Source organism: Lynx rufus, unplaced genomic scaffold (genome assembly GCF_022079265.1).
Source record: "Lynx rufus isolate CCGP_SWC_20201006 ecotype Redwood Valley unplaced genomic scaffold, mLynRuf1.p SCAF_1, whole genome shotgun sequence".
In the NCBI taxonomy this organism is placed as follows: domain Eukaryota; kingdom Metazoa; phylum Chordata; class Mammalia; order Carnivora; family Felidae; genus Lynx; species Lynx rufus.
This window is the reverse complement of record NW_025814823.1, coordinates 1,294,039-1,306,953: the sequence shown is the minus strand read 5'-3', so window position 1 is coordinate 1,306,953 and position 12,915 is coordinate 1,294,039. Positions and strand designations below refer to the sequence as shown.

Genomic DNA, 12,915 nt, shown 5'->3' with positions numbered 1-12,915 from the left:
AAGGTTAGCGTTCATTCTCTAGGGAGGAGTCCTTCAGAACCTGAGAGCTCCAAGGCTATTCAAGGGACCAGGAAGGGCGAGAACTTCATGTATGCAAAGAGGGTCAGTGAGTGGTGACTCAGCAAATCCAAGGAGACGTGAAGAACAAGGAAGCCAGGGTTCCTCCCTGGTCACGCGGTCCATGTCAGTGGCAAATGTGACTATGGCCAGCCACTGACTCAAGGAGGGGGACATCATCCTCTCTACTCAGGTCTTCTGGATTCAGCTGCATTAAAAGCAGACAAGTGTGGGGAGACAGGAGAGGCAAGGCTTCAAGGTGGCTATTACCAAGAAGCAGGAAGTTTCACATTTTTTCCCCAACTCTTTTTATTTGGTCCCTTGAATTGCTACTCTTTTCCATTTATGCTCTATCCTTATAATTTCATCTTAATTCTACTGATATTTCCAGCCTAGCTCTCATCCTGGATTTCCTAATGTCTACAAGACATTTCTGCTTATACATATTGCTGTTATATCAAGTAGTAAATATACATAACAGAACTCCTCATTCTTTTTCCCCATAAAGATAGTTCCTTCTTACATTCCACTTTCCTATTCTCAGCCAACAGAACTGTGACTCCTCCCTTCTTTCAGGACAGAACCCTTGGAAACAGTTGAAACTCATGTCTCTTCTTCATCCTGTATCTAGAATCCTGTTTCCTTCATCCCACCCAGGCACTAAATCCTCTCGTTTCTTCCTCTAAACCCCCCCTCCCTTCTCTTCATTCCATCAAACTTAACTAAACATCTTCTATTCCCTAAGACCCACATCCCTCAGCCTTTTAGCTAACTTCCCCGATTCCCATCTCTCTCTGCTTTATTCCATCCTATATCTTACTTTACAGCCATCCTTCCTCAAGTACTACTTTTCTAGAACTTTTTCCTTGTCCAAGAACCCCCAGTGGTTTCATACCACTTGCTACGAGTCCAATCTTGTCTTCTCAGTCTGGCTCACATTCTTATTTCCCAGAGTTCCCCAACAGGTATTCTCTGACCCTTCAATGTGTCTATTCTCTGCCCTTTGCAGACATGTGCTCATCACCAGCCTCCATGCTTCGGTCAAGTTCTTTGGTCAAGATTGAATTTTATATCTTGATGAGTTCAATTAGTCAATATTAGTTAAGGATTTTGCAACCATGTTCATGAGGAATGTAAGTCTACAATTTTCTTTCCTTGTAATTTTTTAGCTGTTTTGGGTATGAGGATAATGCTGACCTTGTAAACAATTTGGAGAATATTTCCTCACCTTTTATTTTCTTCAAGTGGGTAAGATTGGTAATATTTCTTCCTTAAATGTATGATACGATTCATCTTTGCAAATTCAATTTCTTTGATAGGTCAGTCATTCAGATATTCTATTTCTTTTTGTTATAGTTTTTGAAAGTTGTTTTTAAAGTTCTTTATGTATTTTATGTAAATTGTTAACTATACTGGCATAAAGGTGTTTGTAATATTGCCTTATTATTTAGATGTCTGTGGGATCTGTAATGATATCTTTCACTCCTGTTATTGGTAGCTTGTGTTTTCTCTCTTTTTATTTTGATCAGTCTTGCCTATAGTTTATAAATTGTATATAGTTTGTTGTTTTATAGTTTATTCTCCTATCTTTACCACTTACTCCCTTTTACATACTTTGGATTTAATTTGCTGCTCTTTTTCTAACTTCTTAGCATTGAAACTTAGATTATTTAAATAATTCCTTTATAAGCATTGCTTTAGCTGTATCTTGTAAATTTTCATGTTATATTAGTTTCCAAATATTTGGGAATTTTTCTAGATATCTTATTGTTATTGATTTCTAATTTAATTCCGTTATGGTCAGAAAACATATTCTGTAAGATTTCAATATTCTGAAATGTATAGAGACTTACTTTACTGCAAAACATGTAGTCTATCCTGATGAATGTTTCGTGCACACTTGAAAAGGCAGTGAATGTATGCTTCCTTTGGTAGTAGTGTTCTTTATAAATTTCAGTTAGTTCAAGAGGTTTAAGGCATGTGCTTGATATCTTCCACATCCTTAAAGATTTTTTTTGCCTAGCTGCTCTATTATTTTTACTGAGAGACATTTAAAATCTCCAACCATGATTATGGATTTATCTATGTTCCCCTTTAACTCTGTAAGGTTTTGTTTCATGTTTTTTTGAAGCTCTGTTTTGAGGCATGTATATAATTAGGATTGTTATATCTTCCCAATGAAATGCCACTCTTTATCTCTAACATTCATTTTCTTGAAGTCTACTTTGTCTTATATTAAAATAGCCACAAGTACTCTGTGCTTCCTCTTTTTATGATATGTCTTTCTTCCTTTACTGTCAACCTGGCGCAGTCTTTGTACTTAAAGTGCATATTTTCTAGACAGCATATACTCGGATATTTCTTTTAACAGCTTGACAATCTCTGCCTTATAATTAGAATGTTTAACCCATCAACATTAATGTAATTTTTTACATGGTTGAGTGTAAGTCTACCATTTTGTTATGTGTTTTCTAGTTATCATCTGATTTTGTTCCTCAGTTCTTCCTTTCTTGCTTTCTTTTGGGCTAATAATATACTTTTTAATATTCTACTTTAATTCCTTGATTGTATTTGTTCAGTGCTTATTATAGAGATTATGCATCTATTTAGAGTTAATATTGTATCATTTCACATTAAACAAAAGTCTTACAACAGTACAACTGAATTTACCCCATTCTTGTGCTCATCTTATCCCATATTTTACATTTACACAAGGTAAAAACTCTAAAATGTGAGGTTATTTAGCCATAAACAGTTGTTTTCAAATAAATCAGGAGAAGAAAAAAAACAGATATTCTCTTATCTTTGTACATGTATTTAACCTTTTTACTATTCTTTATTCCTTTCTGAGAGTCCAAATTTCCATCTGGTGTTATTTCCCTTTAGCCTGAAGAATTTTATTTAGCATTTCTTATAGTATAGGTCTGCTTGCAATTAATCCTACCACCTTTAAAAAAATCTATATTTTACCAGTTTTGAATTTGGAATTCTGGATTGGCAAAAGTTTCTCCCCGTCAGTATTTTTAAAATGCCATTTTGTTTACAGGAAGCATGCCAGGAAAGGCCTGGCATCTGTGCAAATACAGGTATAGATTACAAAGCGCAGCAGCTGAGGCCAACAGTCAGTTATACCACCTGGAGAAGGAGACATGTAAGATGTCTTCACATGGACACCATATCCATTCAGTGGATTTTTATTTTTATTCCTTTCTCAGCTCTATATTTTTCTGTGTATATGTGTGCACTTGTAGTTCCCAGTTGTCTGGCAAGGTTGCATATCTATTAGCTCATTTGTACCATTTATATATATATATATATATATAAAATATATATATACTTATATAAGCATAAAATATATATATTTATTTTTATATAATATATAAGTCAATATATTTATATTTAATATACATAAATATATAATTTATATTACATTTAATATTTAATATATTAAATATATGTAATATATTTATATATAATATATTATATATATAAGAGATTAGCTGTTTTGTAATATAAATCTCAAATTTTTCTGGCTTCTCATCTCTATCAATCAAGTTACCATAATGGTTGCCCTTTAAGCATAATTTATATTAAATTTAATATATAAATATATATAATATATAATATAAATATATAATAAAGTATATATTACTTATATAAAGTGTATATATAATATATATATTATATATATATTATATATACTTTAAATTTTTGTCTATTTACTCCAACCTCTAGACCATCTTGAGGTCTGTTTCTATTGACTGCTATTTTTCTTGACTATGGGTCACAATTTCCTACTTTTCCCACAAGTCTAGTAGTTTTTTATCATATTTCAACATTTTAGATGATAGTGTTTAGGGAATATGGATTCAGTCATCCTCCACTAAAGCATGTTGAGGATTATTCTGGCAGGAGGTTAAATTGCTGGCAGGTCTTTTTGGTCTAGTCAAGACTTTATTCTTAGGGTGGTTCTATTGTGGTTTTGAACTTATGTGTTTCCTTCACTCCAGGTTGTAGTCTCTCTTGAGGCATGATCTTTCTGGGTCTCAGCTGAAAGCACAGGTCCTCAGTGAGCCAAATCCATTCAGGTGGGCCAGAACTCTAACCAAGGCTGAAGACCAGCCTTCAAGACCAGCCAAGAAGCGTGAATTTCCACACAGACTCCTGGATGTCTGGGATATTCCCATCATTGTACCTTCTTCTCCTCCAGTACCCTGCCCACATCTTCCAGTTGCTTTATCCATGCCAAACTCCAGTTTCTGACTGATCAACTGAGACTATACCATTGCCTTGGTGGGGCCCATTTCCTGTATTTCTCTTTTCTCAAGGCTCATAGCGATGCACTGCTGACTGTTACTTCATATACTTTGTCCAGTTTATTTTGTCATTTTTTTAATGTTTATTTCTTTTTGAGACAGAATGTGAGCGGGGGAGGGGCAGAGAGAAGGAGACACAGAATCTGAAGCAGGCTCCAGGCTCTGTCAGCCAGAGCCCGACATGGGGGGCTCGAACTCACAAGCTGTGAGATCATGGCCTGAGCTGAAGTCTATGCTTAGCTGACTGAGCCACCCAGGAGCCCTTACTTTGTCCAGTTCATAGTTGCTTTTGTCCAAGATGGCTTGTCCTGTACCAGTTACTTTGCGTGCCAGAAATGGAAGTAAAACTCCCCATCTTTAAAATATTTTATTGGGGAAAAAGTCCTTCTGAGACTAATGCAAAGCTTTGTAGTATAAGAAGAGATTAGCTGTTTTGTAATATAAATCTCAAATTTTTCCGGCTTCTCATCTCTATCAATCGAGTTATCGCAATGGTTGCCCTTCAAGCATAATTATACTGCTTCATTATTCTTTGTAGCACATTCTTGAAATTGCACAAACTTTTTTATTATGGAAAATTTCAAATACATATATACAAAAGTAGAGTGAAAGTATAATGAATATGTTCTCATCAATTGCTTTAACAACTATCAACTTTGAACAGTCATATGCTCTGTACCTTCACCACTTCCCCCTAGATTATTTTGAAGCAGATCCCAAACATTATATTTTTTTATCTGTACATATTTCTAAAGACATGGATTCCCCTTTTTACATAAAAATACAGTATCATCTCACTTTAATATTTCCTCAACATTTTGAAATACCCAGTGAATGTTTCCCTGATTATAATATGACATTGCAACATTTTATTTATTTGAATAAGGAACAAATAAAGCCCATGTACAGTGATTTACTAATATGTCTTTTAAGTCTCTTTTAATTTACAGATTTGTTCCAACATTTTTACTTGGTTCTTTCCTTTAACTTTCAGAGTTTCACAAAACTTGTATTCCGGTGATTACATCCCCAGTTGTATACCTGTGGTGTCATTTATTTAGCATGTTCCTCTATCTGTATTTCCTACAAGCTAGTAGTAGGCCTACAAGCTTAATCAAATTCAGGCTCCAACCTTTGACAAGGTTATTTCATAGGTATTGGGTACATGATGTCTGGTTTCTCTCCTCGTATAAAAAAGGTAGGATACATGCTTGACTCTTTCGCTTCACTCATCAGTTTTCATAATAATGAATTGGTTCTTTAGTCTTCTCTAAAGGTAATCAAGAATTTTTTAAGTATTACTATGAATTCATGGATTTAGACCCGTTTGGTATATTTCAGTATTTACAATTCGTATCCTTATTGATGCTAATTTTGTTCCATCATGGACTAATGAGGGTCTCACAAGTTGTTTCCAGAATCCTTCTGACACAGCCCTAGTTGTCCTTGGTGGCTTCTTTGCTTCCTCTAGGGCAAGATACTGAAGGCCCCTCTTCTACATATCTTGCCCCAAACCTCGATTCACCCATTTCTCAAGGAAGTCCTATTTAGTTTTCTTTGGAAATGATGTTTACAGGCCACTATCCAAGCACTACAACAAGTTATTTTTATGGTATTGATTATCATTTTTAGTGCTTATTAATGGAAAGACCTAAGTTTTCTTTTTTGTTTTAGAAAAAATACATCATGAATTCATACTAGAGGTTCTAAGTCAGATCAGGACAATGGAGTTTTTACTTCACCTCATCGATCTTACATCCATATCTCTCCCATAAAATATTCTGTTTCTCAATGTCAAATATAGTTACTTTTTGCTTTATCTCACATTACACATACAACGGTCTCAAAATAACAAGGCCCTCATTAACTAAACAATATGATTATTGACAATGTAAGTTTTCTTTGTTGTTTTTGTTTGATTTTGAAGTTATTACCCTTGGAGTAAACTCCACGGTCAAATTCCTGTGGCTTAATGTTGCTTGGAATGATTCTTCTCTGTGTGGTTATCCCACCACTGAATACTCTGTTAGGTTCATTTGTTTCTTTTTATTTTCCATTTTTATAGATTTCTTTTTAACATTACAATTTTTCTATAATTAAGTAAAATATTTATAAGGTTCCATAGTCCAATCTACAAAAGAAGGCATATTCAAAGAAATATACATTATAGCCCAATCCTTTCCAGCCTATACCCTCCATCCCAACATAGCTAATAATTTTTAAATTTTTATGGTTTATCCTTCATTGTTTTCTTCAAATACATATATAGTTTATATATACTAAATATGTATTATAGAGATTCTATAATACATTTTCCTATATACTTTATATATAATTTGCATAAAATACACTTTATATACTTTAATATAAGTATATGTATTATATATATATATTATATACATAATATATAATGACATACCTCCTCCTTTCTTAGATAATGATAGCATTCCATATATACTTTCCTCCACTTTTCTCTTTTTTTTTTAAATTTCTTTTTAACATTTATTTATTTTTGAGACAGAGAAAGACAGAGCATGAATGGGGGGAGGGTCAGAGAGACCCTGAATTGGAGGGAGACACAGAATCGGAAGCAGGCTCCAGGCTCCGAGCTGTCAGCACAGAGCCCGACGCGGGGCTCGAACTCGTGAACCACAAGATCATGACCTGAGCCAAAGACAGACACTTAACCGACTGAGCCACCCAGGTGCCCCTCCACTTTTCTCTTTTTACATAACAATATATCTTAGAGACATAGAAGTACATAATATATATGAATATGTAAATATATATGAAATATATTCATATGTATACATATATTGTTTTTCTTTTTCCTTCTTCTTCTTCTAAAGAACGTAACAGAAATACCTGGATCTTGGTTGGGGGTACTTCCTAAGCATTATTTTCAAATTCTACTATTATTTACCAATGGAAGAAATTAATAAATTCCTTAGCTTCTAGGCCATTAAAATTTTGTGAAATTTAGTTGAATATGATACTTCATTTAATAATTAAGATTTTGAGACAAGATGGAACTATCTGGTATATAAAGTTGCTTAACTGTAGTATGCCTCAGTTTCCTGATCTGTAAAGGAAGGAAAGTAGACAGATGATCTCCTGGTCTAGCTACAGTCCCTCCCTGTCACACACTCCATGGTACCCTGTGCTTTTCTTTCAGGCAATCTTTCATAATTGTAGTTAAATGATTACTTTCATGAAATCCATCTTACCTGTGTCAGGAAGTGAGGAACACATCTATCATGTTCTCCACTTATACTTAGTGCCTAGTGCAGTATCTGGCATACGTAAATAAAGAACAGCTACTAAATGAATGAATGAATGACACCAGCTCTAAAACTTTGGATGAGTGTCATTCAAAACAAGCAGTTGTCTATGTAGCTGCTATTAACCAAGAGATCGGTTAAAAAAGAATTTTTTAAAAAGCACAGGTAACATGCCTAAAGGAAGTTCGCTTGTGTACATTCCATTCTCTATGTACCAAATTGTTCCTGAGAATTATTACAAGAGTGCTAACATATTTTGAAGCCTAATAATAGTCAGCCACTCATTCTTAAACTTGTTCAAGGATGTTCTCTGCCCTTTTAAAGGCCATCAATGAGGCTAGAAAAACACCTAATGTCAGAGGTCACATTACAGGGTGGACCCTGGCAAGATGTCCCAAACGGAGACCAGTACCAAAAACAACCAACCAACATGAAGTAGACACCCTACAAGGAGTTGGGATCAATACTCTTCAATACAGCTAACAATTCTTTTTTTAATCTCCTTTCTTTTTTTCTCAAGTATAATTAACATACAATGTTATATCAGTTTCAGGTGTATAGCATAACGATTCAATTCTACATATTACTCAGTGCTCCTCATGATATGTGTATTCTTAATCTCCTTCATCTATGTTACCCATCCCCCTACCCACCTCCCCTCTGGCAACCACCAGTTTTCTACAACTATCTATTTTATTTTATTTCATTTTATTTTATTTTGTTTTATTTTAAAATTTTTTTAATTTTTTTCAGTTTACATCCAAGTTAGTTAACACATGGTGCAACAATGATTTCAGGAGTAGATTCCTTACTGCCCCTTACCCATTTAGCCCATCCCCCCCAACCCCTCCAGCAACCCTCAGTTTGTTCTCCATATTTATGAGTCTCTTCTGTTTTGTCCCCCTCTCTGTTTTTGTATTATTTTTGTTTCCCTTCCCTTATGTTTATCTGTTTTTTCTCTTAAAGTCGTCATATGAGTGAGGCCATATGATTTTTGTCTTTCTCTGACTAATTTCACTTAGCATAATACCCTCCAGTTCCATCCACATAGTTGCAAATGACAACTACCAATTTTAAATGCAGGTCGTTCAATTTTCCTCTCACCAAAATCCAATCTGCCCAGATGATGGTAGGATTCTTCTTTAAGGGACGTTTCCATTTGGTGGATCAAAGATAAAAAGAATATAAATAGGAAAATGTAGATAAGAAGACAAAAGAGCAACCTGACAAACAAGAAAGACTCACATTTTGTGAATGTGTTTGAAATGACTATAGCTTGGCCAAGGCCCTGAGGAGAATCTGCTTACTAATCATACTGAAACCAACTTTCTCTTTTGTGTTTCTTGACAGTTATTATAGCAAGAGGTGATGGATCCTACAGATGGAGCACCCTAATTTGGAAGTCACTTTGTTGTTATAAGGGGACAGCTTTGTGCATCAGAAAGATGGGCTTTGGAGCTGGACAGATCTTAAAGGTCCGCCTCACCTAACAGTTGGGACCTAGGCAGGTAATGTACACTGGGGATACCACTGCCCACTCTGCATGGTTATTTTGAGAATTTGAAGAAGTACACGTCAAGTAACCTAGATTTCTGGCACACGCTCGGCACTCAAGAAATTCTTTTGTGGCTTCATCTGAATTCTGAGATCATGGCATATTTTAATATTAGGCATATTTTAATATTACTATATTGGATTAGACTGTGGGATAAATCAAAAGAGAAATGACTAGATCCCAATCTCTTTTCTCCAGTGAGAGGTAAGGAACTCATATCACACACCAGAAAGGCAATTTTCAGAGTGCCTGGATGGCTCAGTCGGTTAAGTGTCTGACTTCAGCTCAGGTCATGATCTTGCAGTTTGTGAGTTTAAGCCCTGTGTTGGGCTCTGTGCTGACAGCTCAGTCTGGAGCCTGCTTTGGATTCTGTGTCTCCCTCTCTCCTACTCACTCTCTCTCTCTCTCTCTCTCAAAAAAAGAAAAAATTAAAAAAAATTTAAGGCAATTTTCAAGGTAGTTTCAAATAGCATATGCCAGAGTTAGTTTAAAACCTTTTAACTGAATGGGGTGTTAGAAAGGGCAGTGGGGTTTGACTTTTTGTTCCTATTGGGTATCTGACTTTGGACAAGTCATTTAGCCTCTTTGAGCCTCATTGCTCTCATCTATAAAAAATGCACAATAATATCTTTCTTGCCTATGTCACAGCCTTGTCATGAGGCACAAGTGAGATAGTGCAGGTAGACATGCTCTGCACCTACAGGGTGGCTTACAAATGAGAGTATTAGTCTCTATCCATCTCCCCTTTCTCCCGGTGGCCCATGCTCTCAGCCTGCTGCCACAAATCCCCAACAAAGAACTAACTAGTCATTACAATATTAGTGGACGTTAGTCTAGCAGGACCCCTCCCAGGGGTGTGTGAGTGTAAACCACATGCCAGGGGAGACCTCCTTCTGTCCCACCCTTCTCTAACTGGGCCATGTTCTCCGGGAAGATTGCAGCTCACCCACAGAGATTGGTTCATATCCCCAGTGAGTCCTGGGAGATTAAGTTGACCTCTAAGCTGTCACCACACTTCCCCTCTCTTCTACAACGTGCCACTCACTGTTCTAGGTGCTAAGGATGTTGCAGCAAACAAAAACATCTCTGCCCTTATGGAGTTTATATTCTAGTGGAGGCAATCAGAAAAAAAGAAAATCAGTAAAGTCCATAATAGATCACACAATGCTAAGCACTATGCACAAACACAAAGGAGGGAAATGGAATAGACTTGCTGGGGGGCCCAAGTGAGATGCGCGTGTTGGAGGCTGAATGGGGACGATGGCCATGTTAAATAGAGTGGTCAGGGAAGGCTCCCTGACAAAGTGGTATTTGAGTAGAGATCTGCTGGAGGTAAAGGAATATCAGGGAGTGAGGAATATCACTGAGTGAGGAATATCAGGGAACAATTTCAGCACACAGGCAGGCCCTGAGGCAGGAGCATATTTGGCATAATTGAGGAAGAGCAATGAGGCTGGTATGGCTGATGCCTCGTGAGAGAAGTGGCCAAGGAGGCTGTACAGAGCATGCAATGGAGGCCAGATCACAGCCGCCTGGGAGGCCATTTTTGAGGATGTGAGTTTTTACCCCCAGTGAGATGGAAGGCCCTTTGAAGAGTTCTAGCAGAGACATGACATGATCAGAAACAAAGCAGGGTCACTCTGGCTGATGTGTGGAGAAAAAACTGTGAAGGCAGAAGCAGGGAGGCAACTGCAGTTGGGCAGACAAAAGACGGCGATGGCCCGGACCAGTTGATAGAGTGGACATGGCAATCAGGGACTGGATTCCGGATGTGTTCTGAAGGCAGGCTGAAAGGGCTTAATGATGCATTGCTTGAAAAAAGTCAAGACTAGCTGAGGAAATCAGCCCCTGCCTCCTACCCTCACCTCATTCAAGAGAGATTAAATGAGGATTTGTCTCACTACCTGGGAAAAGCTCCCAACTTCTGTCCTAAGTGACAAGAAACAAAGAGGAAGGAGAGTAGGGACAACTCTAAGAGATAAATTTAAGTGAACACCAGTCTGTCCTGGAGAGGCTATTTAGGTGGAGAAAGGTGCAAACAAGTAGAGTGAAATGGCAGCATTGTTCTGGTAAATGTTTGACAACTGGCTTTTTGGGGGGAAAGTTCTGATTTGTAGCATTGGCCAACTTCTGAGGTGTAAGTATTGCCAACATAGTTGAGTTCAAGCTGCCAACAGTATTGATCACAGTATTTTAAAGAGATGTGCACAGGGGGCCCTGACGAGGCAAAGTGAGCTCCCCCCCCCGCCCCGCCCCGCACGGATGTGGCTCCTTGGCCTCTGTTGGCAATCCATGTGTACTTCTAGCAGGAAACACGCCATCCTGTGCTGAAGTCACTTCTCCACCTCCCTCCCTTGGTCCCAAGGGCGTGAAGGACTGACTCATTCATCTTTATTTCACCACTGCAAACACAGAACCTGCAATAGCTCAATAAACATTTCTCGAGCAGAACAAAACTTCATTTCAATGTGATATTTATGTGGAGGATAATGTTCATCTCACCACCACTCCTAGAGCACTCAATGCAGGCTTATTTTGTCCTTTATTTATCTGGTATATAATAGGATTTGTACAATCCTTAGGCTAAGTAAATTCTCTTGAGCCTGCCTATATAACGTCTTTTTTTTTATAAGTAGTGAAAATTCAGCTTGAACTGAGCTGAACTACAAAGGATTTTAGTGCTGGTGTCTTAACTGTTTAGTAAGTAAAACCTTTTACATTAATCAGAAGAAGAGTATGGAAAATGAACTGTTACAGAACAATACAGGAAGAGAAGCACACCTGGGTGGCTCAGTTGGTTAAGTGACTGACTCTTGACCTCGGCTCAGGTCATGATCTCATGATTCATGAGATCGAGCCCTGCACTGGGGTCTGTGCTGACAGTACAGAACCTACTTGGAATTCTCTTTCTCCCTTTCTGCCCCTTCCTTGCTGTGCATTCATGGTCTCTCTCTCAAAATAAATAAACTTAAAAAAAGAAGAGGGAGGGAGACTATTGTCACTCTCCTTTTTATTTTTGTAAGTAGTAGAGTTTACATCAGAAACAAGGAATGAGTTATAATCAAAGTCTTTTCACTTCTAGATGGTCCTTGTTGACCAGGCTCAGATAGCTCCTGTATGACATTTGTTCTGTCAGTCTCAATTCTTCATACTTTCTTTTCTTTTTTTTTTTTTTTGCAGGAGTGACTTTTATTAAAAATATGGAATGCTTCACGAATTTGCGTGTCATCCTTGCGCAGGGGCCATGCTAATCTTCTCTGTATTGTTCCAATTTTAGTATATGTGCTGCCGAAGAGAGCACCATACTTTATTTTCAAAACAAAACGTCGATAACCTATAATAAGAAGGAATGAGCTAACCACTCCCTGCCACAATGCCATGATCATGCTTTATTACCAAACTACTGAGTCTATAGTTGTTTTATCTCACTCATTCAGTGTCATTGGCTTTCCTTCACCCTAATGATATGAAAGAAATCGTGGAAATATGGCAGATTAAATGCATAGTTGATCTCCTCTCCTCCCCAAGCTTCATTAAAATGACCACAAATTACCACAGGTGAAAAGACAATAGCAGATGAGAGACAATCAACAAAATGTGTAATGGAAAGCAGGTGAACAAGTCACTGCTGCTGTCTTAGCAGCAAGGTGAAAGCTATAACTTCACTGCTTGCAAGTGGGGAAGCCAATGGGAAGTTAGCCCATGG

General features: G+C 37.3%; 1 non-coding gene across 1 annotated transcript; it reads right to left on the bottom strand.

Annotated features, from left to right (window-relative positions):
- Nucleotides 1–12,403: 12,403 nt before the first annotated feature.
- On the bottom strand, nt 12,404–12,510 carry LOC124522959 (U6 spliceosomal RNA). The gene has a single exon (XR_006964881.1). It is a non-coding gene; the product is annotated as a U6 spliceosomal RNA (small nuclear RNA).
- Between the last annotated feature and the right edge of the window lie 405 nt (nt 12,511–12,915).